The sequence below is a fragment of the Erinaceus europaeus genome, chromosome 16 (genome assembly GCF_950295315.1).
Source record: "Erinaceus europaeus chromosome 16, mEriEur2.1, whole genome shotgun sequence".
Lineage (NCBI taxonomy): Eukaryota > Metazoa > Chordata > Mammalia > Eulipotyphla > Erinaceidae > Erinaceus > Erinaceus europaeus.
Window position 1 is genome coordinate 79,715,302 of NC_080177.1, and position 25,067 is coordinate 79,740,368.

Here is a 25,067-nt window from a genome sequence, read left to right on the forward strand (position 1 = left end):
GCTGTGAGGTAGACTCTCAGTGGTCTTAATGTGCATTCTCTGCTAATGATACGGACCGTGGTGTGTGTGTGTGTGTGTGTGTGTGTGTGTGTGTGTGTATGTGTGTGTATCTGTGGGCATTCTGTATGTCTCCTTTAGTGGAAAAGTCTATTCAAATCTTTTGCCCACTGTTAGTTGGGTTGTTTTCTTCAATGTGTAATCTAATAACTCTGCAAAAACATGTAAATTATTACTTCCTTTTGAAGGAAGTGTATCTGTAATTGCAAAAGGGGTCTTACTCTTAGGTGTGGCTACAGGTAAGGCGAGTATTCACAACTGGTGTGAACTTCTACCTTAATGTCACAGTTTGAGGCACCCACCCAAGATGGCGCTGTATGAAAAGGAGGAAGGTGTTTACACTGTGAGGTAATTCAGGGAACAATTCGATGCAGAAAGCGTGACTTGGTTGCCAGTGTTACAGCCTCCTGGTAGCCTAGGGGTGGTTGGTATTAATTCATTAATTGCTTTAACTGCTTAGTGTTTAATGACAGGAAACTGAGAAGTAAATGTTCATTAAGTATCCAAAGTCCATAAACTAGACTGTAAAATAAGTGTTAAGATATAATTAAATGGTATGTTGGGGAAACCTCAGTCTCTTTCCTTGGCTGAATCAGCAGGGACTTGGAATGTATTGCTTTGTTCTGTTTTCTGTGAAGATTTGCGCCCCTTCCTGCTTCAAAGGAGTAATAGAGTGGAGAGAGTTTGCTAAATGGTATATGCCTATGGTTACTCTGACGACCTTATCCAGAGAGTAAGGTGTAAGGATTCCCAGGGTGTTGTGGCTTCCAGGAACTTGACTCTCCCTGCATCCTTCCTCCCTGAGCAGTCTTGCAGACTGTGTTCAGAGCAGTTGTGAATCTGTTTACTAAATGTCAGATGTACATCTAAGGACTGGGAGGACAGCTCGCCTGGATAGGGCACCTGCTTCATCCTGCACCTGGTCCAGGACAGAGCCTGGGCCCACTGCAGTGGACTTCATGACTGTGGTGTTTTCCTCTGACTCTGTCTCTATCTCTTTCTAAAAATGTCTGTTCAGAGTGGTAAAGTCCTATAAATACATTTAAAATTATTTAAGTAGTATTTTGTTGTTCCACAAAAACTAGAACATATAGATAAACAGAGAGAGCCCATGGTGTTTTCCTTTGAAAAGTGCAGATGTTAAAATTGGCATCTCTTTCCTGATAATTATTATTTTAAAAAAAATTTTATTTATAAAATGGAAACAATGACAAGACCACAGAATAAGAGGGATACAATTCCCACCAGCAGAACTCCATATCCCACCCCCTCCCCTGATAGCTTTCCTATTCTTTATCCCTCTGGGAGCATGGACCCAGGGTCATTGTGGGGTGCAGAAGGTGGAAGGTCTGGCTTCTGTAATTGCTTCCCTGCTGAACATGGGTGTTGGCAGGTGGATCCATACTCCCAGCCTGTCTCTCTCTTTCCCTAGTGGGGCAGAGCTTCGGGGAAGCTGGGCTCCAGGACACATTGGTGGGGTCGTCTGCCCAGGGAAGTCCAGTTGGCATCATGCTAGCATCTGGGACCTGGTGGCTGAAAGAGAATTAAGATATAAAGCCGAACAGATTGTTGGCTAATCATGAACCTAAAGGCTGGAATATTGCAAATGAAGATTTGGGGGTCTCTGTTTTGGAAAAAGCTGGTAGGTCTATTTTAGGTATATTCCAAAGGGCCTATGACTTTACTAACTTTTGCCTGAGCCTGACATCTAATAAGCAGTAGTGGACCCAGGTTATTGTTAATTGTTAAAAATATTTTATTTATTTGTTATTGGATAGAGACAGAAATTGAGAAGGGGAGGGGGCATATAGAGACAGAGAAACACCTGCAGCCCTGCTTCACCACTTATGAAGCTTTCCCCCTCCCTCTCTCCAGATTATTAATTATTATTATTTTATTTATTTATTTTTAGATAGAGGCAGATAGAGAGAGATTGGAAGAGACCACTGCACTGAAGCCTTGCCTCAGAAGAAATGGAGAGACAGAGTCCTGCATCTAGATGCTGTTCTGGCCTGGTCGGTTCCCACCAGCCTCCCTGAGGGACGCTGTAGGGAGCCTCATAAATTCACATAGCTGCAGGGGGCTGGGAAGCTAGAGCATTTTATTTTGGGTGGCAGAATTAGCAGCAAAAGGGTCTATTACCAAGCTCAAGGGAGCATGGTGTTGGTAGGAGACAGATTGTATCTTAGCAGAGTCTTAATGCAGAGCAGATGTCACCAGGAAGCGTAGTCTCAGTATGTAGTGTGTCGCCAAGAAAGTTAGCTGGTTCCTTAGGTAGATGAGTGGCTTACACCCTTCATTTAACTAATGGTCTCCACTGCTTTACCCCACCGCAGAGTTCATTTAAGCACCGCATCTTAAACACTTGTTGAGAAAACAAAGGAAACACAGCCACCCTGGTTGTGAAAACCTGGACTGATATTTCACAGGGTTGCGGAAAATCACCCGTGTGGTTAATGAGGTGTTAGTGCAAAGATCACCTGTGGCAAGGTAGCTGGAATTCAGCACTTCATGTAGTTGACTGCTTGGATCATGGCTTTGGGCAGAATAGTGGTTTAGCATTGACCTTTAATAGTCATTAATAGCAGTGGCGGCCAGGACTTGGTGCAGTCAGTGGTGTTAGGCATGAGGCCATGAGTCTGATCCCTGGCCACACATGCCAGAGAGATGCTCTAGTTCTCTCCTCTCTCTCTCTCTCTCTCATATTTGTAAATTGGTAAATGTTTCTTAAAGACTTCAATTTTGGGGCTGCACGGTAGCGGTTAAGCGCACATGGTGCAAATTGCAAAGACCGGCGTAAGGATCCCTGTTCAAGCCCCAAGTTCCACACCTGCGGGGGTAGAGGGTTGTTTTGCAAGTGGTGAAGCAGGTCTGCAGGTGTCTATCTTTCTCTCCCCTTCTCTGTCTTCCCCTCCTTCTATTTCTCTCTGCCCTTTCCAACAACAACAACAGCTATAACAACAACAACCACAACAAGGACAACAACAAAAAATGGGAAAAATAGCCACTCCAGGAGCAGTGGATTTGTAGTGCTGGCACCGAGTCCCAGCGATAACCCTGGAGGCAAAAAAAAAACAAAAAAAAAACAATTTTTATTTATTTTTATAGAGACAGGGAAATTGGGAGGGAAGAGAAAATAGAGCAGAGAGAAAGACACATATCTACAGCCCTGTTTCACCACTCGTGAAGCTTCCCCCCTGCAATGAACCAAGGTCCATGCACATAGTAACATGTATGCTCTCCTGGGGCTACTCCCACCCAACCCCTAAATAGATAGATCTTTCAAAAAATATTACTTTATTTATTATTACTATTATTTGGGGGGCCATTTTTGAAGTGCATTCAAAACCCCACCTTTTTTTTTTTTTGAATTATCTTTATTTATTGGATAGGAGCAGCTAGAAATCTAGAGAGAAAAGGATTAAAGAGAAGGAGACAAACACTTGCAGCCCTGCTTCACCACTCACAAAGATTTCCACCTGCAGGTGGGGCGTGGGGACTTGAACCTGGGCCCTTGTGCACTGTAACGTGTGCTCAGCCAAGTCCGCCACCACCCAGCCCTCCTACTTTGCTTCCCTGCACTGTCCCAGAAGCCAGCCCTGTTGACACATTCATTGGCCCCATGCCAGCTACCGCTGGGTGGTCTGTCTGATCCCCCTGCCTCTGCTCCTGCCGTCTCTCCCCTGTGAGTTCCCTGTCGTGCTGCGTCACAGTGCCTGCCCCTGTTCTGCTGAGTTGCTGTCGCTTCTCTCGTGCCCGGAGCCCCAAGCAGACACCCTCCTCTCCCTGCTGTGCCCCCAGGTGCCTCAAACACACCCACCGTTCTGCTTTCCTGGCTGCCTGTTGGGCCGCACTGGACCTATGCCAGGCAGAACTTTTCATTCTTCGTATTTTACGTAGGGAGAGGAAGAGAGACAGGGAGAGACACGATCGAGCACTGCTGCACCACCACTGGAGCCTGGCCCGGCCTGGAGCTGCCATGTGGCCATGGGGCTCGAAGCCCTTGGCCTCATGCAGGCTACACACTGTACCGAGTGAGATGTCTTCTGGGACCTCGGGTGCCGAGGTGAGACGGGGGAAGCCGGGCTCAGGTGGAGTGTGACCTGACCCCCGCCTATCCTGTGCTCTACCAAGACTCACCTCCCTGGTCACTGAGATTTTTCCCAGCAGAGACACACAAGTACACTCCGTACACTGAATTTCTTCTCTGTTTGCAGGTCGGTATGCTTAGACCCTCCCCAGAATATTGGATTCAGTGGGCACATCCCGTGATTTCTTTGGGCATCAGCTTCTTGGTCTGTCAAAGGAGAGGTTTGGTGAGAGCCTTTGAGGCCCCTCAGTGACTGACATTACGTGAACCGGAGTGTGAATATGTGTGTCTGGGCATCAGGTGACAACTGCACAGTCTCCCTGAAGCCGTGTCAAACCCCAGCATGCCTAGAGCTCCTGGTGGGAGCAGTTAATGGAGGACAGTTGACAGGAAGCTGCAGGTGCATCGTCCCCCTCTTTGCTGCTCAGGGCATGACAGATGGCCTTTTGGAGAGAGCTGGTCTGGTCACTTGAGTCGTGAGGGGGAGTCACAGTGAACCAAGGGCAGCCTTCACCCACCAAGTAGGACACAGTCAAATGCCCCTTGTGTCCTTAGAGCTGAGCAAGGGGCATCTTAGTGTCTCAGAACTTGGCTGCTGGCTTTGTACTCACTTCAGACTGCAATTCACTAGACACTGATCGCGAGGCATAGAAACCCGGCAGACGGGCCAGCAGGCCGCTACCTGGTGAGGCACCTGTGTGACTGCGCTCAAGGACCCTGCCAGCCACCGCACGGGAGCCCTCAGCTGTTGGAGCAGTGCTGCCGCGTCTTTCCTTCTCTCTCGCCTCTCTCTTCCTCTTTGTTTCTCTGTGTCTCTTACTTTATGGTGGGGAAAGACTGCTGGAAGTGGTGGAACTCCACAGGCACTGAGCCCCAGCGACAGCCCTACTGGCAAGGAAAAAAACCATAAAATACAGGCCAGGTGGTGGGGCACCTGACTGAGCACACGTCATAATGTGCAGGGACCAGGTTCAAACCCACCGATCCCCACCTGCAGGGGGAAAGTTTTGCGAGTGGTGAAGCAGGGCTGCAGGTGTCTCTCTCCCTCTCAATTTCTGGCTGTCTCTATCCAAAAAATAAAGATAACTTTAAAAATAAATAAAATGCAAAAGAATGAGGCTCAGCAGGGCTGCACAGGCCCTATTTGCCCGTCTTCCCTAGGACTTCTGCCTTCTGTAGGGAACGGGGATGTTTCATTCAAGAGGGAAGTATTTCTCCTTTAAGCTCGGTTTAGAAAGTTACTGTGGTCTAGTGGAAAGAACTTTAGATTCGAAGTCACAGAGACTTGGGTTTAAGTGACAGGAAGCACTTAATGCTAGTAGCTGCTTGGAATCTTTTTTAAGTGAAGCATTGACTAACAAAGCAAGTGTTTGAAGGGCACCTTATTCACAGTTAATCTACTATGTCCCTCATCCATGTTAGAGTAGATCGCTACTCAAGCCTCACTGTCCTTGAGTCCTTGACATTGGGCACGGGGTTCCTCTCGAAGCTTCAGGAGTCTCTGCAGTGATATTGGACAGTACAGAGAAGAGCGGTGTTGTCTTAGACTGGCAGGTAACTAGAATGACCACACACCAGAAGGAAGCACAGTCAGTAACAGAGACGGAGAGAGAGAGAGAGAGAGGAGTATGAGAAACTACTTTTAAAAAGAAAAAGATATATCTATATTTCAGATCACATACAGATTCCAATTTAATTCAATAAACATTAACTGAGCATTGATTATGTGACTATCAATATTCAGTCGCCTATACAAATGATTATAAAATGAATCAGTGCATTGAGCCTTCATGTTAACGTCACTGGGTAGGAAAGTCATACAGATGTGAAGCTGTGATATAACAGTGTGAGATGTCGGGTCTAAGAGCCACGCAGGCGTTTTCTTTCTGTATACACATGTACATGGGGGTTGCACAGGGAGGCTCAGCCGCATAAGGCCTGCATTGTGCCATGTGAGCTATTTCCTCGGCCAAACTAAAGAAGTCAAGCTCATTCTGTTCCTTGTTATTTTAGGCACATAGTGTGTAGCTGTGTCTCCCTTCTAAAAGCAGAAGAGGTGGTCTAGTGAAGCACTGGGCTCCCCAGCATGAGGCCTGAGTTGGATGCTCAGCGTCACATGTGCCAAAGCGATGCCGTGTGTGTGTGTCTGTCTGTGTGTGTGTCTGGTGTTCACTGGTAAGCAAAATATATCTTCTAAAATTTTTTTTACATTTATTCCTTTTGTTGCCCTTGTTGTTTTATTGTTGTTATTGATGTCGTTGTTGTTGGATAGGACAGAGAGAAATGGAGGGAGGAGGGGAAGACAGAGAGGGGGAGAGAAAGACAGACACCTGCAGACCTGCTTCACCACCTGTGAAGTGACTCCCCTGCAGGTGGGAAATCGGGGGCTCGAACCGGGATCCTCACGCCGGTCCTTGCGCTTTGTGCCACGTGCGCTTAACCCGCTGCGCTACCGCCTGACTCCCGTATCTTTTTTTTTTTTCTTTTTTTATTGACGTGAGGCTTATTGCTGGGACTTGGTTCCAGCACTATGAATCCACCGCACCCACCAACTCCTCTCCTCTCCTCTCCTTTCCTTTTTCTTTTTTCCTTCCCTCTCTTTCTTTTCCTTCCCTCTCTTTCTTTCTTTCTTTCTTTCTTTCTTTCTTTCTTTCTTTCTTTCTTTCTTTCTTTCTGTCTCCAGGGTTATCTCTGGGTCTCAGTGCAGCCAGTAAGAATCCACTGCTCCTTGTGGCCATTTTCCCCATCTTTTTTATTGGATAGGGCAAAGAGAAATTGAGAAGGCCGGGGAAGAGAGAGAAAGGGAGGGAGGGAGGGAGAGAAAGGGACACACTTGCAGATCTGCTTTGCCGCTTGTGAAGCATTCTCCTGCAGGTGGGGAGCCAGAAGTTCGAACCTCAATCCTTGCACTTAATACTATGTGCTTTTAGCCAGGTGTACTGCTGCCTGCCCCCCTTTTTTCTTTCTAATTTTTTTATTGGATAGAATAGAGAGAAATTGAAGGGAGTGGAAGACAGAGAGCGAGAAAGGAAGACACCTGCAGACCTGCTTCACCATTCGTGAAGTGGACCCCCTGAAGGTGGGGAGCGGGGGCTTGAACCTGGGTCTTTGCTCTTGGTAATATATGTGTTTAACTGGGTGCGCTACTGCATGGCCCCCATAAAAATAAACCTTAAAAAGCTTTTAAAGAATAAGACGAGAATTTCACACAGCCTCAGGCTGACTTCCCTGAAGTCAGCCAGGCTCACTTTACAACTTCTGCTGTAATGGGCAGAGTTATTTCAGCCGAAGCCACAGAAGAGGCTTGTCCCTGCCAGGCCCTTATGCCTGTGCCTGGGCCTCCTGCGGGAAGGGCCTGAGTCTCCCCCTGCCTCGGAGCCTGGCCTTTCTCTCAGTTCTTAGCCCCCTGAGACAAGCGGCCTGGTGTTGTCATGGCCTTTGCCCTGATCGGATGGGACAGCTGGCCACCCCGCTGACAGCCCACGTGCTCTAGGAGCAAGGCAGACTAGCTCCCCTCCCCTCTCATGCTGCACGGGTCTGCTGCTGAGGTCAGAGGGAACCCCACTCTCATCTCCACCTCCTGGCTTCCCCAGATCAAGGGAGCATTCTTGTTCCATGGTATTCAGAACTCTGGGATGTTCAAGGTGGACAGAAGAGATTTTGTCTTGAGGACTGCAGCTTTGTTTTGGACAAAAAAAATGGAGCATGGTGGGACCTCCCCTCCCGCATTTTACATGGTAACTTTATTTCCTATAGCTGTTCCAGATCTGGTTGCACTTAGTAGGTCCTGAGGAAAAAGTTGCAGCTGGGTTCATCACAGATTCAGGCACTATGCCTCTGCCTGTGCGCTGACGCCTCCTCCGCTCCCCCAAGACGGTCTCCAGACAGTGAGTGCCCCAGTCTTCTTTCGAATTCGCACTTAGGATGTGAGTCCTCTTTCCATCGGTGAAACATGAGAGTCCTGAGAACCCATCCACCTCATTCTGCAGAGCAGAAGTGAGCACGGAAAAGCCCGCTAGGGTTCTCAGCAGTGGGCACATAGTAGGCCTCCCTGTGGTGAGAGTTATTTAAGTGACCAACTTTAGCTCATCTATTTATAGTCTTGCACTTTTATTTTTCAATTTAATATCTTTATTATTAATTTATCTATTTATTGGGTAGAGAAACCGAGGGGGGAAGGAGAGCTAGAGACACCTGCAGCCCTACTTCACCACTTTTGCCGTTTGCCCCTGCAGGTGGGGACCAGGGGATTGAACTTGTGTCCTTGTGCACTGTAATGCGTGCACTTAACCAGGTGTGCCGCTGCCTGGCCCCACCTTGCACTTCTAAGTGTGTTATCTTATACTTTCGTTCCCAGTATTCTAGTTTTATTCTCCCTCATTAAGCTGTAGAGTTTTAAAATTCAAAATATGATGCACAAAGTAGAAGCAGGACAAAATGGAAATGTAGGAAAAACTCCTTCCTGCCCTGCCCCTAAATTTCTATCCTAGAAGCAAGTGAAGTCTGGCTCTTTCTCCCTTTCTTTCATTTTTTTTCTTCTTTTTTCTTCTTTTTTCCCCCTATTTCCTTTGATATATATATATATATATTTTTTCCTATGGGAGCCCAAGAGGGGTGGCAAGATAGCTCAGCCAGGAGGGCGTCTGCTTTGTCCTGCACAAGACCCTGGCCTAGCCTGGCTCCCGCGTCACTGAGGTAATTCTGGTGGTGTGGTATCGTCCCATTCTTCCCTCTCTTATTCTATCTGAAAATGTCAACCTGGAATGGTAAAGCCCTGGCAATACCCTAAAATAAAATAAAATAAAATAAAATAAAATAAAATAAAATAAAATAAAATAAAACAAAACGGAGGAGGAAGAGGAGGAGGAGGACCCTGAGAGAGGGATTCCTGACCACAGAGGTGGCTGTGTGTCTCCTGCTCCGAGCGCCCTGCTCCCATGTCCCCTTCCTTCTGGCCAGGCACCGTTGGGGCCTTGACGCGCAGTAGCTCAGGTATTTGGCAGAAGTTCCAGTGCGGCTGTGAAATCATCTCCTTCGGTCCCTAGAATCTTCTCTTGGTTTTCATGGTTTTCCCCCACCCCCCTCCTTCCTTTTAAATTGAGAAAGGGAGGGAGAAAGACCAAAGCACCTCTCTGCCATTTTTACATGGTCCAGGGACTGAAGCCAGAGCCTCATGCTGGCAGGACATGTCCTCTGCCTCTGTGCTGTCCCCTGGTCCCCCAGCCCCTTTGCCCCTTTTTGGATGGACTGAAACTCTTATTTATATGTCAGTTTCATAGACTTTTTAGCTGACTGTCGCCCTATATAACTCCCCTCCTTTCCCAGCTGGCCCTTGCCAGAGGGCAGGATTGGGGGGTGAGGCTTCTTACTGTACCAGCAGGGCTGCAGGGCCTTGCCAGTCACTGACTTTGGTTTGTTGATGTGTGTGTGTGTGTGTGTGTGTGTGTGTGTGTGTGTGTGTCTCTCACTGGGACCTCACACTGGCTATCTCTCCATTCAGATAGAGCCAGAGATGGAGAGACATCTCAGTTCTAGAGCCTCCCCCAGTGCCATGGCACTTTGCATTTAGTACAGAGGCTTGAATCTGGGCCACACTCTTGACAAGGCAGGCGCCCTACGCAGCGAGCTGTTTCTTGGCCAGTCACTGATCTTTTGATTCCAGGACCTTTCTCTGCAAACCCTTGTGAGTAGGAAAAGGTAGCATTGGAAAAAGGAAAATTATCGTAGATTTCGCCACTCAGATGTGACTGCTTCTTATTTTCTTTTCTTTTTTTTTATTATTTTATTTATTTATTTATTCCCTTTTGTTGCCCTTGTTGTTTTATTGTTGTAGTTATTATTGTTGTTGTCGTTGGATAGGACAGAGAGAAATGGAGAGAGGAGGGGAAGACAGAGAGGGGGAGAGAAAGACAGACACCTGCAGACCTGCTTCACCGCCTGTGAAGCGACTCCCCTGCAGGTGGGGAGCCGGGGTTCGAACCGGGATCCTTATGCCGGTCCTTGTGCTTTGCGCCACCTGCGCTTAACCCGCTGCGCTACAGCCCGACTCCCTTCTTATTTTCATGTGTGTTTTACTTATTCTTCTCTCTCTCTCTCTCTTTCCTTACTGATTTAATAATGATTGACAAAGAGGGGTACAATTCCACACAATTCCCACCGCCAGAGTTCTGTATCCCATCCCTTACATAGGAAGCTTTCTTAGTCTTTATCCCTCTGGGAGCATGGACCCAGGGTCATTGTGGGGTGCAGAAGGTGGAAGGTCTGGCTTCTGTCATTGTTTCTCTGCTGAACATGGGTGTTGGCAGGTGTATCCATACTCCCAGCCTGTCTCTCTCTTTCCCTTGTGGGGCAGGATTCTGGAGAGAGAGGGTTCCAGGACACATTGGTGAGGTTTTCTGCCCAGGGAAGTCAGGTTGGTTTCATGGTAGCATCTGCAACTTGGTGGCTGAAAAGCATTAAGATATAAAGCAGAACAGATGTGTTAGTAATTTGGAACCTAGAGGCAAGAATAGAGCAGATGAGATTTGGGGTCTCCTTTTTGGAAAAAGCTAGGAAGTCTATTTTAGGTATGTTCCAAGGGGTCCATGACTTTACTAAGTTTTGCCTGAGCCCAACAGCTAGCATACAGGTGGGCTAAAGGTGTTGTCTGGGGTGATGGTGTCAGAGTTAGAGAGAAACTTCCAAATATGGGGAAAGTATATAGTGTTGACTGTAAGCCCCGTCGATCGGATCTGGGGTCCATATTCAGGAGCCTGTGTAACCTCTGCATCCCTGTAGGTCTGAGCTCACATTCACAGCTGGAATATTCTAGGCTGTGCTCATTTCAGGACCCGTCTTCCTCGAGAGTATGTTGACCCAGCCTCCTTTCAGGGAGTGGGGCAGTTCCTACATTGTTGTTCCACATTGGGCAATGTCCTGTGGAGGCCCACAGGAGGGTCCGCAATGCCGTTCTTGATGCAGATGAGCAGTGATGGTGGCGAGAGGGGTCTGATAGAGGTCTAGGGTTTGTCTCTTCTTGTCTGGACCCCTCAGCCCTGCCACTGAGTCATAGAGTAGACGCCATCTGTATACCTTTGTGTATTTTCTTGTTTCCCCATTCTGTCAGCCTTCAGAATTCAGGAGGAGAGAGAAGAGCCATCTGTAACAAAGATGGTGCTGGTCTCCAGCTTCCCTTCATCCTTAACTTTATTTTGTGTTTTGCAATGAAACGGGAGCCCTGCGACTGGGTGCTGGCTCAGCTGGTAGAGCACACAGGTTACCACGAGTAGAGACCTGGGTTCAAGTCCCCCAGCCCCCAACTACAGGAACAGTGGAGCTGTGCTGCATGTGTCTCTCCTTGTATCTGTCTCCCCCTTTCTCTTCCTCTCTTTCTTTGTCTCTTGTTCCCTGTCTCTCACCCTATATTATATACTTTTAAAAAAGACCAACAACAACAGTGGAGTTGTTATTGTAGGCACCAGGCCCCAGCCCCCCCCCCCCAAAAAAAAAAAAAAACCTGGAGCTTAAAGAACCTATCTGCTCTGTCAAGTAAAAAGAAAAAGAAAGAAAAAAGAGGAAAAATATGGCCACTGGGAGGGGTGGATTCTTAGTGTAGTAGTGTAGACACCGAGCCCCAGAGATAACCCTGGTAGCAATTAAAAACAAAAACAACATAAAAAGCAAACCAGAAATGCAACCTGCTGTGCTTCCTGAGGGCACTCAAGCGGCAGGACTTGGGCACACAGGCTCTTGGTGGCAGCAGAAGGCGCACATGTCAAGAAAGACCTGCCTTCTGTTGATAGTCTCTGAATGCCGATGCACGGCCCCCTCTTCCTGACTATCCAGTTTGCAGCTGGTTGCCTCCCAGCATGACAGAGGCCTGGGGCTCTTCTCAGTCCTGGATGAAAACATGGGGGTAAATTCAGTGCAGGTGGCCAGTTGGCCAGTGCTTTGGCTAATAAAGTGACTGCACAGAAGCTCTGCCTCCCTCTGCCTTCCTGTTTCCTGCTGGTGACATCTGTGTTCGACTGAGCTTAGGGCCAGAGTCCCACATGTGTCACCTGGGCTTAATTTGTACAAGATGACAGTGGCGGCTGGTGTCCATACTGACTTTTTTTTTTTTTTTTTTTACGTCTTTAAAGTTACCGTATTTTAAGATGTTGGTGAGAGAGCAAGGTGTCCTGTGAACATTGGGAAGCTTGGCCAGGGTGAATAGCACCCATCTTTCTATTTTAATGACAAGAAGTTTAACCAGAAGGAAAAGGAAAAACAAACATACAAACACACACACAAACCTCTACTCAGTAGCATTAAAGAGGTGGTGGAAAGAGGAGATAACATCCAAAGAAGAGATGAAAGTTAAGTTCTCATGAAAGCCGGGACTGGTGGGAGGGGCCGCTGAAGACGCTGCTGAGTCGCCCTGTGTGGATTGGAGACCAGCCTCTGTTGGTCTGGACCTGCCTCCATTCTGTGCCATGTTCCCTTCTGTCCTCTGACTGTTCCTTGTGCTTCAGTACTCAACTCAGTGTACCCTGAACACTGCATTAAAATAAATAAATTGTTAAATTTTACTCGTTTTTTGATAGGACAGAAATTGAGGCGGGGGAGGTAGAGAGGGGAAGAGAGAGACATCTGCAGTACTGCTTCACCACTAGTGAGCTCCCCTGCAGGTGGGGGTTACCGGGGGTTTGAACCCAGGTCCTTGCACACTGTAGTGTGTGTGCTGTCAGGTGCACCACCACCTGACCCCAGCCTGACCACTTTAAACAGCATCGAACAGTGATGCAGCAAGGGTGGTCTTCCTCAGTACCTTTACCCTCTCCTGTTTTTAATGTAAAGAATGCTTCTTCCGGGGCTGAATGGCTAATAGCGTCTTTCCCTGGCCAACTACGGCTGTTGGTGACCAGTGGGGCCCTGAGATGCAGGGGTTTGGTGTTGCCACATTGTGTGTGTGTCTTTTCAGTATATGGTCCTGTGTTTGTTTGTTTTGTGCCACTGGGGTTATTGCTGGGTCTGTTGCCAGTGACTGTTATACCCTTCTGGCCTTCCTTCCTTTCCTCCTCCCTTCCTCTTTCCTTATTTGTTCTTTTTCTTTTTGATAGAGGGTGATTTAGAAAGGGAGAGAAAAACACAGGAAGAGATTCCTGCAGCACTGCTCCACTGCTCATGAACCCCCCCCCCCCCCCCGGGAGAATTGGGAGCTTACATGGTAACCTGTGCACTCTGCCAGGTGCACTACCACCCTGGCCCCTCTCTGCCCTTCTCACCACTCTCTGGAGACCTTTCTTCTGGAATGGGAACGAATCACCGGGTGGGGCACAGATTTTAGAAAAGGAAAAATAAATGGTGACTCTGTATGAGTATGACTTTGTATGAGGACAGACCCAGAGTCTTGGGAAGAGAGTAGTGAGACGGAGTGAACCAGGCAATGCGGCCCTAGAGGTGGATGGAAAGTTAGCAGTTCGTTGCTCATGGGTGTTTTCTAGCTATTACAGCCTAGTGTCAAGAGCGCCGAAGTGGAGACCAGATCCTGGACTGTGAACTTTCACTTTAGACTCCAGTGAGCAGCTGTATGGGGTCAACCTACTACGCTCAGCACCAAATACAAACCTGCCTGAGGATGAAGGTCCTGACATTCCTCTGCTTCATATTCCTTTTTGTTGTTGTTGTTATTTGTTTTTTATTCCTTTATGGGGGTAATGTTTTACAGTCGACAGTCAATACAATAGTTTGTACGTGCATGACATTTCTCAGTTGGAATTCCACATAACAGTTCAAACCCCACTAGGTCCTCCTCTGCCATCCTGTTCCAGGACCTGAAACCAGTCCCCACCCCAGAATCTTTTACTTTTTTTTTTTCTTAATTTCTTTTTTATATTTATTCCCTTTTATTGCCCTTTTCTTTTTTCTTTTATTGTTGTAGTTATTGATATTGTCATTGTTGGATAGGACAGAAAGAAATGGGGAGAGGAAGGGCAGACAGAGAAGGGGAGACAAAGATAGATACTGGGAGTTGGGCAGTAGGGCAGCGGGGTAAGCGCACGTGACACAAAGCACAGGGACCAGCGCAAGGATCCTGGTTCGAGCCCCCGGCTCCCCACCTGCAGGGGAGTCACTTCACAAGTGGTGAAGAAAGTCTGCAGGTGTCTTTCTCTCCCCCTCTCTGTCTTCCCCTCCTCTCTCCATTTCTCTCTGTCTTATCCAACAACAACATCAATAACTACAACAATAAAACAACAAGGGCAACAAAAGGAAATAAATAAATATTTAAAAAGAAAAAAGGGAGTCGGGCGGTAGTGCAGCAGGTTAAGCGCAGGTGGTGCAAAGCGCAAGGACCGGCACAAGGATTCCGGTTCAAGCCCCCGGCTCCCCACCTGCAGGTGGGGAAGCAGGTCTGCAGGTGTCTGTCTTTCTCTTCCCCTCCTCTCTTCATTTCTCTCTGTCCTATCTAACAACGACAACAACAACGAAAAAACAACAAGGGCAACAGAAGGGAAAATAAATAAATATATTTTTAAAAAGAAGAAGAAAGAAAGATACCTGGAGACCTGCTTCACTGCTTGTGAAGTGTAATGACAGGATCATTACACCCGTCCTTGTGCTTTGTGCCACCTGTGCTTAACCCGCTGCTCTGCTGCCTGACTCCCTTTTTCTTAATTTCTTTCTTTTCCTTTTCTTTTTTTTCCTCCAAGGTTATTGCTGGGGCGCAGTGCCTGCACTACGAATCCACTGCTCCTGGAGGCTATTTTTTCCCCATTTTGTTACCCTTGTTTATTATTGTTGTTGTTATTATTGTTGTTGTTGCCTTCACTGTTGTTGGCTAGAACAGAGAGAAATCAAGAGAGGACGGGAAGACAAGGGGAGAGAAAGACAGACACCTGCAGGCCTGCTTCACCGCCTGTGAAGCGACTCCCCTGCAGGGGGGGAACCGGGGGCTGGAACCACAATCCTTACACTGGTCCTTGTGCTTTGTGCCATGTGTGCTTAACCCACTGCGCTACCGCCCGGCCCCCCATGCATATATTTCTTATCCTCATACTTTAGGAGTTTTTATCTTCCCAGTTCTCCCACTGACCTCTGATAATTGCCACCTTGAGGGTGTGCTCTGGAGCTGACCAGTACGACTCCAGCTGAAACTCTGCGCTAACTGGCGGCACCCTCGTAGTGGAAGGTGCTGCTGGTCTTGCCCGCAGGCGCTTGCCCCGGCCCACGGTGTGACTGACGTGCTGTTTCCACCATGGTGTTTTGGTTTTTGTCTCTTTGCCACTAGGGTTATCACCAGAGTTTGGTGGCCTGGCGCTTTTCAAACACATCTGCCCTAAACTAGACTCATGGTAAGCTGTGACTACTGCACCTTGCAAAAATAACCCAGCTTGAGAGTCTTCCTCAATAAAATATCTGTGCCCCAGATATTTTCAGTCTTTCCTTCTGAGGCCTTCTCATTGAAATATTGAGGCTGGTTCCCACCCCTGGCAGTGTCTGGATCAGTGCACAGGCGGTTTGGTCTTAGTCAAAGACCCCCTGGGTTCTATCTAGTGGAGATGGCAGTGGGCCTAGAGGAGCAAGTAGATTTGACTTCTTGTTCTAATGGTCTCTCTTCCAACTCTCTTCTGTTTTCACATGGAGTCATCTCTCCTCCTTCCCACAAGGAAGTAGCCATCAGCTTGACAGTGTTTTGAGAAACCGCTCCTAGCGGCAGTGTCTGTGTTCACTGAAGACACGGGACTTTGTGAAGCTCCTGCTCAATTAATTTGTTATCTGAGCCTGGCACAAGACAAAAAAAAAAAAAAAAGGGAATATGCGTCGTTCTCTGTGGCATAGGAGAGACCAGCGCTGTAGAGGTGTCCAAGTTTGCAGAGACGTAGTTACGAAGTGTCTGAACCCTGAGTGGAGAAGGCAGCGCGGTATGCTAGAGGGTGCAGAGACGTAGAGATAAAAGGAGGACCTGCTGCCGGCTCTTGTCCTCCCTCCACGAAGCCTCCTCTGGGCCCCAGCTTTATCACCTACAGAACCGGGTAGCCACTCACCAAGTCGTGTTGTCAGGGGGACTGGCAGGGGATGGCGTAGGCATGCCAGAAGTGCCGGCTGATCCTGTTATCAGTGGACTCCGTTTTTTATAGTCATCAAAAATGCATGCCAGTTGCAAATTATCTTGAAAGTATAAATGAGTATAACAAAAGCTGTCGTCCCATATCCCAGTGCCCACCGTACGCCTGAGCTGGGCAGTGCACTCATCTCTTCCTACCTCTCTCTCATGAAAACAAATAAATTTTACAGACAGAAATCTGGTAGCGGTGTACCTGTACCTGTTACTTCAGTCAGGTGAGGTATGGGTAGCTGTCACTCAGAGTAGCAGAGGCTGAAATAAGACAACTGGTTCTGTTTTTACAAAAGCTCGCTGGGACACAGTTTATGGTTAATAGAACTCTTCTGTCTGTGAGCTCTAGACTCTTCCCCATCCATGCTTCTGCCAGTCTTGCAGGATCTTATTCTCATGGCCCAAGGTGGCAGGTGGACTTCTGGGCAGTACAGTGGATGCAGGAAAGGATTCAGGAAGGCCACAGACCCAGAGTTGATGCCTTTCTAGACCATGTTACAGAAGCCAGTCATATGATGCTTGCTAACCCCCTGGTTCTCCCTTGAAAAAAGGAGAATGACTGGGAACCATGGTGCATTTGCTGAGTGGCCAGGCACCCCTCTGAAAATCAGGAGTTGTATCATTGTCAACTCTGGGAGGAGAGAAGGTTGAAGGGCGACTCTCCTGTCAAGACCGCCTTGGTAGTGTTGTCAGGACTGTAATGCAGCTCTCTGTTTCTGCTGTGTCTGCTGGTCTCTTTCTCACCCCTGCTGCTGCCTCTCACCTCTGATGGGAGATGGTTCTCTCAGGCACCCCTCTGTAGTCAGGGACTTTGAGAGACTCCTCCTTGGCTGTGGAGGAGGGTAGGCAGAGCCAGCCAGTTGCGGGCTGGGCAAGGGGCCGTCACAAGGTGTTGGGGGAAGCACGTGTATTTGTGCGAAGTGTAGGTGTTCAAGTCTCTTTGGAAAGAATAGGCTGGGTCCTGTTGTGTTGATGGAATACACATTGCCTGAAAGGAATTTTCTCAGGGGTGTTCACCTTGGCATGGTCGTCTGGGCCTAGGGCCCGTCCTGCTCTGCCCCCCCCCCCCCCCCCCCCGTGGGCCAGCCTCTCTGAATCTCATTCTCCATCTTCTCTCCAGCTGGTCAGAGTCCAGTAGGATGAGATCAATACATATGTATCACTTAGCTCAGTGGGAAGTGGTGAAGCAGGGCTGCAGGTGTCTCTCTGGCTCCCCCTTCCCTCTTGATTTCTGGCTGTCCCTACCCAGTAAATAAAGATAATTAATTTAAAAAAATTCTTTAAAGTAAAAAAACAGACTGAGTGGTGGCGCACCTGGTTAAGCGCTCACATTACAGTGCGCAAGGACCGAGGTTCAAGCCCCTTCTCCCCACCTGCAGGGGGAAAGCTTCATGAGTGGTGAAGCAGGGCTGCAGGGTCTCTGTCTCTCTCCCTATCTCCCCCTCCCCTCTCAATTTCTCTGTCTCCATTCAATAATAAATAAATAAATACATATTTTTTTAAAAAATGAAGATAAAAAAGCAGAGCTGAGGGGGGTGCTCGCTGGCTGCGCCCTCCCTGCGCGTAGTCAGAACTCCCCCTTGTGGTCCCTGCTGAGTCAGCAAGGAGCCTGCTGTGAGAGCCGCTGGCTCATTGCACTCAGGGCGGCTGGGTGGGGCTGGCGCCTGGGAGAGCTGCTTCCTTCCTTGGCTGGAGACAGGAGCTGCAGGAAGCAGACTTGTGTGCTGACTCAGGCACAGCCCTAGGACCTGGCTGTGGAGTGAATGGAGCTCTTTCCTGGCTTGGAATCATCTCGCACAAATCCACTTTGCCCTTGGGCCTAGCTGCCTTCAGCTGAGATGGGTGTTGGGGCTTGGCCGGCTTCGGGAAAGATCGACACAGCTTACAGTGCCTTACAGACTCAGAGGTAGGGCGGTAGGGTCCTGGTGAAGTTCATTTGTTGTTTTTTTTTCTCTCTTGCTTCCTTATTGTAGTCTAGCTTGTTCTTGTTAAGGTGACACACATCTGGTGCTTGAAGTCTGTGCTTTGGCAGGAACCAGTAGTTCAAACTTGTGTATCTTCCTGGGAGAGATACAAGAGCCAAGTCAGAGCTGCAAATCCCCACAGCAAGTATTTGGGATATGATACTGGTACCTTTCTCCCTGCCCTAGCAAGCAAAATGGAAGTTAGGATCCTGAGCTGGGGCAGTGGGTTGAACACTTACACGCGCTGTATTGACCTTTGGCCTTCCTTGACAGTCAGCTTAAACTCCAGGAAGAACATGAGTGGTGGAGCAGTGCTGTGATGTCTTTGCCACTCCAGCTCTGGCTCTTGCTCCGTCTGGGTGGGGAGAGTGGTGGTCCACTGCAGTGGTGGGGTTGTGCTTGAGTGAAGCCTTGGCAGAGGTCCTAGCAGCAGAAAACAAAACAAAAACACAATACCACCAACAGCCCCAGAGGAACTCACAAGACTAGCAGAGGAGGAAACAGCAGTTACTAAGCTTGGAAGCTGAAAAACGGATCGATAAGTGATAACTGCCCTTCTTCTTCTTCGAGCGTTTGTCCTTCTTCCGTAGCCAGTCAACAGCGTCAGGTTGAAAGCTGTCAGGAGCTGCTTGTTGCTGGCTTTGAAAGTGACTGGGATCCATGTGGATTCAGTCGGCTAGGAAGGATCGTCAGTTTCCCCAATGAATGGGTACTCACGGGATGCACCACGAGAAGGTCGATCCAATGCATCCCATAACTGACCTAAATTGTGTGAGAAACTTTCTTAGCTAACTATGGGTGAAACAATTCCCTGATCAATTTTGGGGGGGGGTAGGAAAAAATCCTACACTGAGAACTGGCAGCCCCAGATCCCTCTGTAATAGGGATGGAGGAGGCTGCGATGGGGTGATAGAATAGAAGCGACTGGTAGAGCACTTAGACGGAACCCATGGGCGCCCGCCCCCTCCACTGCCTGCAGCCTCTGTTGCTTTTCCTTCTGGAAGCCATAACATAGTGTCTGCACTGGGGGCCTCTAAGCTCCCTGGAGGATGAGGCTAGTTTGTAGAAAGGAGGAGAGAGACGAGGGAAACTTAAACTGACCATCACTGACTGGCTGAACCCGAGATTGACTGTTCTGGGGGAGGGGGAGGGGAGGCCTTGTCCAGATTTGTTCTCATACCAGTAAGGTTCCTGCTCACCTCTGTGCCCTCGCTGACCAACGAGAGTGTTTCCATTGCCCAGTGGAGAAGCTGAGCTAGACTAAAGGGAGTGTAGAAATACAGAACACAGGGGACCCTGCAACCCAACCCTGTTCCTGACAGGTGACCAGTATCTGCACCTCCCAGGTGTCCCCACTCTGATCACCCAGCCAGTTTTTTCCCACGACTCTCTCTCTCTTGCTTACTGGCATCACCAGAAAGAGCTGTTGGTCAGATGTCTGGGCTTACTCCTTTCTAGGAATCTTCATCTGGCAAAACTGTTGTTTTTACTGTTGTTTTATATTATGGTTAGAAGTCTTTCCCCCTTAAATAAATAAATAAATAAATAAATAAAAAGATGCTGCGACCTGGAGCTATGCATGTGGCCTTATTTGAAAACAGGGTCTTGGTAGGTATGATAAAGTTGACCCGAGGTCTTACTAGATGACAACTACTGATATTCTTCAGAAAAGGAGGCTTTGGATGCGGGCACAGAGGGCTGAGAATGCCACATGAAGACACAGAGGCTGCTGTCTAAGATTGGAGCCACGCTGCCCTAGACCAAGGGACACACGTGGTGCTTAGAACGGCCACAAGCAAAAAGAGACAAGGAATCGGTTCTCCCAGGGGCCCAGTGGTGGCGTGCCTAGTCAAGTGCTCACATCAGTCAGTGCACAAGAGCGAGAAATGCTTCTTCCCTAGAGGCTTTCTTGGGAAGAGCCCTGCTGACACTTTGGTTTTGATGTTTCTTTAGCTTTCAGAATTGAGAGACAATGAATCTCTATTTTTCTCAACCACCACATTTGCATTAATTTGCTGTGGTAACCCTAGAAAACTAGTTCACACAGCTCTACTTGTGTTTGTCTCGCCCTCCTTCAAAGCTAAACTCAACTTTCAGGATGGGCGGTGGTGCACCAGTTGAGTGCACACATTTCTGTGCACAAGGACCCCGCCTGGGTTCGGGTCCAGGCCCCCAGTCTCCACCTGCAGGGAGGAAGCTTCACCTGTGGTGAGGCAGTGCTTCAGGTGTCTCTGCTTCTCTCCCTTTCTACCTCTCCCTCCTCTGTCAAGTCACAAGAAAAGGAAGACAGAGTGAGGAAGAAAAGAAAATGCTTGCCTGGGGTTCATAGTCTCGGCACTGAACCTCAGCGATAACTGGCGACGACAAAGCAACACCTAGAGCTGACGGCGTCCATCTGCACGCACGGATAGGGAGGGTGTGCGTGTGTAAAGGCCTCACGGAACTTGTTGGGATCACAAGGGTGTGATCTTCTCGTTAAATCATGTTTTATGTACCTGTCTATGTATTTATTTATATATAACTGACAGTAAGCTTTTAAAACAGGTTAAAGCCAAGCAAAATACACCCCTCAAGGCAGAGTTAGCGCAGTTGCTTCATCTTGGAGATGATACTGCCATATCTGAGCCGAGTGAAGGCCCAGGGATGGAGCCCTGGTGCCAAGGTGAGCATCCATCCAGCCGGTGCCCTGGAGATGATGGAGATGAGTGATGAATGAGCCTTCCTTTCTTTTAAAAAAATATTTATTTATTTATTCCCTTTTGTTGCCCTTGTTTTCTTGTTGTGGTGATTGATGTCTTCGTTGTTGGATAGGACAGAGAGAAATGGAGAGAGGAGGGGAAGACAGAGAGGGGGAGAGAAAGACAGACACCTGCAGATCTGCTTCACCGCCTGTGAAGCGACTTCCCTGCAGGTGGGGAGCCGGGGGCTCAAACCCGGATCCTTACGCAGGTCCTTGCGCTTTGCGCCACGTGCACTTAACCCGCTGCGCTACCGCCCGACTCCCATGAATGAGCCTTTCTTAATGAGCAGTCCTCAGTGAAAGCCACCTCTACCATCAGGACGTAATGGGAGGCTGTCATTAGTCATGCCAGGTTTTGAGAGTCTGCTGACCATCTAAATGATACTGGATCAGATTGACAGAGTCCTCAGTGGCCCCACTCCCCACCCCCACTCATTTCTCCCACTTAGATTGCAGCAGATGATGGACGGCCTGTGGCCCTTTCAGGTGATTGGGATCAAACACCTCTGGGTTGCGTTGCACAGCATGCTGGGAAGATGACTCAGCCGGTAGGGCTCAAGACTCACTGCATGAGGCCCTAGTCTGATCCCTGGCACAGCATTTGCCAGTGCAGTGGCTCTGGGGTCTCCCCCCCCCCCTCAAAGTCATTGAGTTTGTATATTCATGGAGGACCAACTTTTGCTTTGGTGTCACTGCCTTTATTCTCCCCTCACGCTTCTAACGCTGGTCTGGTGCGCTGTCTCCCTGGCCCTTGTTTTGTTTCTAACAGGAAAGTACCTTGGGCTCAGAACTCTGACCAGTAGTAGGACCTGTGGAAATGGATTCACACCTGTGTGTGTTCTTCTGTGTTTGTTTAGGCTGCTAGATACTAAGAGAGATTTTAATTTTACAATAACAATGGAAAAAGATTATTTTTAATGTACATTGAAGTAAATGGTATACAGGAGGTATCTTAATCTCAAAGTAATTCAGAATAATGATGCCCTCGAGTTACTGATACGGTGAGGGAGAAGGAAATCAGTAAGTGATGCACTTACTGATTATAATGAGTTACTGGCCTTTCCCCTCCATTTTCTCACCAGATTTTTTTCCACTGAGGCTTCATGCCTCCATGTGTCTACCACTCCTAGAAGACTCCCCTCCCCCCTTTTTTGGATAGGACAGAGAAATTGAGAGTGGAGAGGGAGAGAAAGTGACACCTGCAGACCTGCTTCCCTGCTTGTCCCCCTCTGCAGATGGTAAAGGTGATGCTTCATTTCAGGGGTAGAGAGAACCAAACGTGTGCGTGTGCGCGTGTGCATGCGCGTGTGTTTAGGGGTTTAACCCAGATGGTAAAGGTGATGCTTCATTTCAGGGGTAGAGAGAACCAAACGTGTGCGTGTGCGCGTGTGCATGCGCGTGTGTTTAGGGGTTTAACCCAGATGGTAAAGGTGATGCTTCATTTCAGGGGTAGAGAGAACAAAACGTGTGTGTGTGCGCGTGTGCATGCGCGTGTGTGCATAGGGGTGTAACCCAGCACACTGAGGGCTTTGCACTAATCTGTGTTTTCTCACAGCTTATCTAGATAAAACTGGCTTGGTGGTGTGGAGTCAATGTTTTTCTAATTGTTGTTCTGTCTTTTTTCATTTATTTATTTATTGAGACACTAATCGAGAGGGGAGGGGGAGATAGGGAGATAGACAGACACCTGCAGCCCTGCTTCACCACTTGTGAAACTTCCCCGTGCAGGTGGGGACCGAGGGCTTGAACACAGGTCCTTGTGTACTGTGATGTGTGCGGTTAACCAGGTGCACCACGGTCTGGCTGTCATTCAGTCTTTAGTAGATTCCTTTCCCCCACGCTCCCCACTGGAGCTTGAATGCCAGGGGTGGGGAGAGACGGTTCCTCCACTGAAACCCAGCGAGCAGACCTCGGGAGTCCGAGCTGCCCTCCAGTGGCCGCGCTCGTCCAGGACCCCCTGGAGCCATGCCACTTGGAGAACAGGCACTCGCTCACTAGCCGCCACTACACAGAGCCCCTTGGCTCAGCTTGCAGCACCTCCATGAGCATTTATGATCACAAGCCCACTTGAGGGAGCTTGGCTTCCATGAGGGAACCCCAACTGCTGAACTAACAAGATGAGGCAACTGACTCAGCTGCTGCCTCAGAGAACCTGGGGACGAGCCCTGGCGTCAGAGCTCAGGAGACCAGGCCCAGACAGCAGTGACTCAGTACGCTGGTTCCTCCTTCCTGGGCTGTGCAGAGAGTCCTGCCTGTGCACACAGATGCCTTCTCAATCCCCCAGCTTGTCAGTGGGCGGAGGTGAGTCCTTGGATTAAAGGGAAACCTCTGTACCTGAAAGACACTCTCCCTTAAGAGCTTCGTTCACTTGGAGAGGTTTGTGGAAGCTGTCCGGACACAGGCTTAGCTATCCGGTGGAGATTTGTATGTCTTATGTCTGAGAGTCTGAACACTCAGCACAGTAGTGGTCCAGAATCCCAGGTCACCACGCCTCAGAAGAGCCAGCTGTTTCCATAGAGTGTCAGGGACCTAAAGACTTGAGTCAGACCACCTGGGTTTTAGTCTGTGCTGACTGTTTGAGTAGGTACCTCGGACATTTTACTCTCGTGGTACTGTTTGTCAGTTTCCTTACCTGGAAAATGGAACTGAAAATAGTTCCCACATCACAAGTTTGCTGTGAGAGCTAAAGATTTCGGCTCTGGGAAATGCAGACTGGTGGAGAGTAAAGTCCACAACAAGTAAAATGGAGACACTGTGATCCACTCTTAGGCCTTTATCCAAAAGACATAACTACACTAATCTGAAGGGACATACGCACCCCATGTTCACAGCTACGTTATTCACAGTATCCAAAGGGAGGAAGCAGCCTGAATGCCCGTCAGCTGAGGACATGATGAAGAAATCACGGGACATAGACTTCGTGGAACACTGTTCTGCGGTCAAAAAAGATGACACTGTGTCCTTTGGGACTAAACGGATGGAACTGGAGGAGATTATTCTTAGCGAAGTTATAAGTAAAGAGGGGAAAGACAACTACTTTATGTCTCCACTCAGATGTGGGACCTAGAGAGCTGAGGTGGTGCAGACACTTGCAGCGAAACAGGCACCCTCTGAAGTAAACAAACTGTGTCTAGGACTGCGGGTGCTCTGGTGGCTGTCACGGTGGGGTAGAGACACAGAGCCGAGGCGGTGGGTGTGGTGTGAAACTACACCCCGTAATCTTATAATCTTGAAAATCACTGTTAATCACACATTTTTAAAAACGGTGTAAGTGAAAAATCACCCCACATGTGTATAGCTTTGAAATTATTTGACTTTGTTATCTAACACTTTTCCTTGTGCATATACATGACCAAGTATGTACACTAGTACCCGGGGAAACTTCCATTCCTACTGGCTAGAAAATAAGAGCATTGGTGGGGGAGACAGCAGAATGGTTATGCAGAGACTCTCATGCCTGAGGCTCCAAAGTCCCGGGTTCAATCTCTTGCACTGCCATAAGCCAGAGCTGAGCAGTGTTCTGGTGGGGAGGGAGAGGGAGAGGGAGAGGGAGAGGGAGAGGGAGAAAAGAAAATAGAAAATAATGGGGGAGTCAGGTGGTGGCGCAGTGGGTTAAGCACACGTGGCACAAAGCGCAAGGACCTGAGTAAGGATCCTGGTTCGAGCCCCCGGATCCCCACGTGCAGAAGAGTCACAAGCGGTGAAGCAGGTCTGCAGATGTCTTTCTCTCCCCCTCTGTCTTCCCCTCCTCTCTCCATTTCTCTCTGTCCTATCCAACAACAACAACATCAATAACAATAACAACTACAACAATAAAACAATAAGGGCAACAAAAGGAAAGAAATATTTAAAAAAGGAAAGAAAAGAAAATAGAAAATAAGAGCATAATTGTACATTATTTTAGAAAATGGGCAAATCGATCTTGGATGAACCTTGAAAAATTCATGTTAAGTGGAATAAGTTAGAAACAGAAGGATGAATATGGGATGATCTCACTCTCAGGCAGAAGTTGAAAAATAAGATCAGAAGAGAAAACACAAGTAGAACCTGAACTGGAGTTGTTGTATTGCACCAAAGTAAAAGTCTCTGGGGTGGGTTGGGGGGAGAGTACAGGTCCAAAAAGGATTGAGAGGACATAAT

General features: G+C 48.4%; 1 protein-coding gene across 2 annotated transcripts in view; it reads left to right on the plus strand.

Annotated features, from left to right (window-relative positions):
• MAP3K9 (mitogen-activated protein kinase kinase kinase 9) overlaps positions 1–25,067 on the plus strand; it is a 63,364-nt gene that overhangs the window by 13,695 nt on the left and 24,602 nt on the right. The window lies entirely within an intron of this gene.